The 2,632-nt window shown below is 42.3% G+C and overlaps 1 long non-coding RNA gene across 1 annotated transcript in view; it reads left to right on the plus strand.

Annotated features, from left to right (window-relative positions):
* The first annotated feature begins 2,548 nt into the window (after window positions 1-2,548).
* Window positions 2,549-2,632, plus strand: part of LOC139025286 (uncharacterized) — a 289-nt gene continuing 205 nt past the window's right edge. Inside the window, exon 1 of the long non-coding RNA XR_011476801.1 lies at window positions 2,549-2,610. This is a non-coding gene — a long non-coding RNA (uncharacterized lncRNA). The remainder of the gene's footprint in view (window positions 2,611-2,632) is intronic.

The following is a 2,632-nucleotide window of genomic DNA, read 5'->3' on the forward strand; positions in this document are numbered from 1 at the left end:
ATCTCTCTCTCTACATAACCTCAATATGGTTGTTCCTCAGGGGAGGTGGGGGATCTCTCTCTCTGTACATAACCTCAATATGGTTGTTCCTCAGGTGAGGTAGGGTGGTCTCTCTCTCATTTGTGTTTTCTCCCCCACACCCACCCTAAAGCTGTATGTGTGCTCTTAACAGAACCGGTTGTCATTATACACACAGCCCCTGTATTGCAGCGGGAGGGTCCCAGCGACTCGGTTCACTCTAGGCATAATAAATATATCATCTCATTCCTCAGATCCCCTCTCATTGGAAACTACTTCCAACCCATGTTCAGACCCTCCAATACTTTCAGAATCCTGAAGGGAGTTGAACAAGTGTCTAGTTCAACTCACGCTTGACCATTTATCTACACACACACAAATAGTTTTCGATCGTTTGTCACCTCGATATAGAATATATTTTATTGATTCATCCTCGAGCTGTTTGTTTCAGGTCAGTAATACTGTGGCTCTCTCTGTGTCGTTACAAAAATAAAATGTATGTTTTTAAATCAAAATAGTTGACTCCATTTCTCTTTCCCATCATACACTCAGTCAGTCAGGCAGTCTGCATCCAGAAGGCACCATATTCACTATTCAGGGAGCATACGGCTCTGGTCTAAAGTAGTGCACTATATAGGGAATAGGGCTCTGGCCTAAAGTAGTGCACTATATAGGGAATAGGGCTCTGGTCAAAAGTAGTGCACTATATAGGGAATAGGGCTCTGGTCTAAAGTAGTGCACTATATAGGGAATAAGGCTCTGGTCAAAAGTAGTGCACTATATAGGGAATAGGGCTCTGGTCTAAAGTAGTGCACTATAAAGGGAATAGGGCTCTGGTCTAAAGTAGTGCACTATATAGGGAATAGGGCTCTGGTCTAAAGTAGTGCACTATATAGGGAATAGGGTGCCATTGAGATTACACAGACATGTTACTTGGCAGCCAGTCCCTCCCACCTAAAACACCCAACAAATAACGTTGAAGAAAGGTTCTGAGAAGAATTCTAGAACGTTCCAGAGGAGGTTCTGAGAAGGATTCTAGAATTTTCCAGAGGAGGTTCTGAAAAGGATTCTAGAACGTTCCAGAGGGAGTTCTGAGAGGATTCTAGAATTTTCCAGAGGGAGGTGCTTGAAAAGGATTCTAAACGTTTCCAGATGGAGGTTTCTAAGGATTCTAGGAACGTTCCAGAGAGGGTTCTGAGTTAGGATTCTAGAACGTCCAGAGGAGGTTCTGAGAAGGATTCTAGAACGTTCCAGAGGAGGTTCTGAGAAGGATTCTAGAACATTCCAGAGGAGGTTCTGAGAAGGATTCTAGAACGTTCCAGAGCATTGCTGTAACGTCTGATTGTCAAAAAGGGGAGTTATTGGCAACACCATAAATAACACAACCAACTCTGATTGGCCAGTTAAGACAGAAAAAGGTAGTAAAAAAACAAACAGGAAATAAAACAACGCTTTACTGTGAGATCATCGTACAGATATAGACAGACAGACGGATGGATGGACGCTAAAAGAAGGTACTTCTTACAGATATGACCATAGAATATACACAGGTAGAAGGAGAATACTGAAGTTGTACTTTAAAAATAGCATTACTACAATAATACTGCACTATGTAGTGGTGTGACCTTATGCATGGTTACAGTAGTAGAGACCGTGTCATTCCAGACAGAACAACATGAGTAAAGGGAAGATGCTGCGCAGTTCACTGACTACATCTCCCAGAGTTCTTTGAGGCTTTTATGAAAATAAAATGTCCCTGTCATATATGCTCCAATTCTTGAAGTTCTGTTTCAAAATAGTAGTTTTATAAATCTGGTTTATAGATTCACAAAAGGTTCTGTTGATTCCATACTGCTCAGTGTGTGTGAGATCAGAACTCTTACTGTGAAACATCTCCTGGGCTCCAGGTGACAGGTACCTCCATTGACACACAGAATACCCCACCAGGTAACAGGAACTAAACAGTCAGATCGCTCCGTAACCAGGTGAGTCTATTCTCCACGTAGGCAAGGCCACAGAGTTAAATCTCTAGTGTACATTGTACATGGTGTCCCATCCCATATGGGGGTTATCCAACTCATGATACAAAACAGACCAATCGTTGCTTTGCAGCACCTACAGATSAACCACTCATCCAGGAGGACTGGCTAAGGTCAAAGGTCAAAATGTCACAAATATGACACATTTGATTAACACTTTATTTATTTTTTATTATGCTTTAAGATACAAAATGTAAAATATGACAATAATCCTTCCTCCAAAAGGACCATTCTAAGGATACAATTTCCAGAAAATCCGACAAATTGTGGTTCTTTTTTGTCCTGGTTTAATCTGGAATCACTTACAGGCTGGTTTATCCAGGTAGGCCCATTCCAGGCAGATTTATCCAGGTAGGCCCATTCCAGGCTGGTTTATCCAGGTAGGCCCATTCCAGGCAGATTTATCCAGGTAGGCCCATTCCAGGCTGGTTTATCCAGGTAGACTCATCCAGGCTGGTTTATCCAGGTAGACTCATTCCAGGCTGGTTTATCCAGGTATATCCATTCCAGGCTGGTTTATCCAGGTATATCCATTCCAGGCTGGTTTATCCAGGTATACCCATTCCAGGCTGGTT

Source organism: Salvelinus sp. IW2-2015, unplaced genomic scaffold (assembly GCF_002910315.2).
Source record: "Salvelinus sp. IW2-2015 unplaced genomic scaffold, ASM291031v2 Un_scaffold2468, whole genome shotgun sequence".
In the NCBI taxonomy this organism is placed as follows: domain Eukaryota; kingdom Metazoa; phylum Chordata; class Actinopteri; order Salmoniformes; family Salmonidae; genus Salvelinus; species Salvelinus sp. IW2-2015.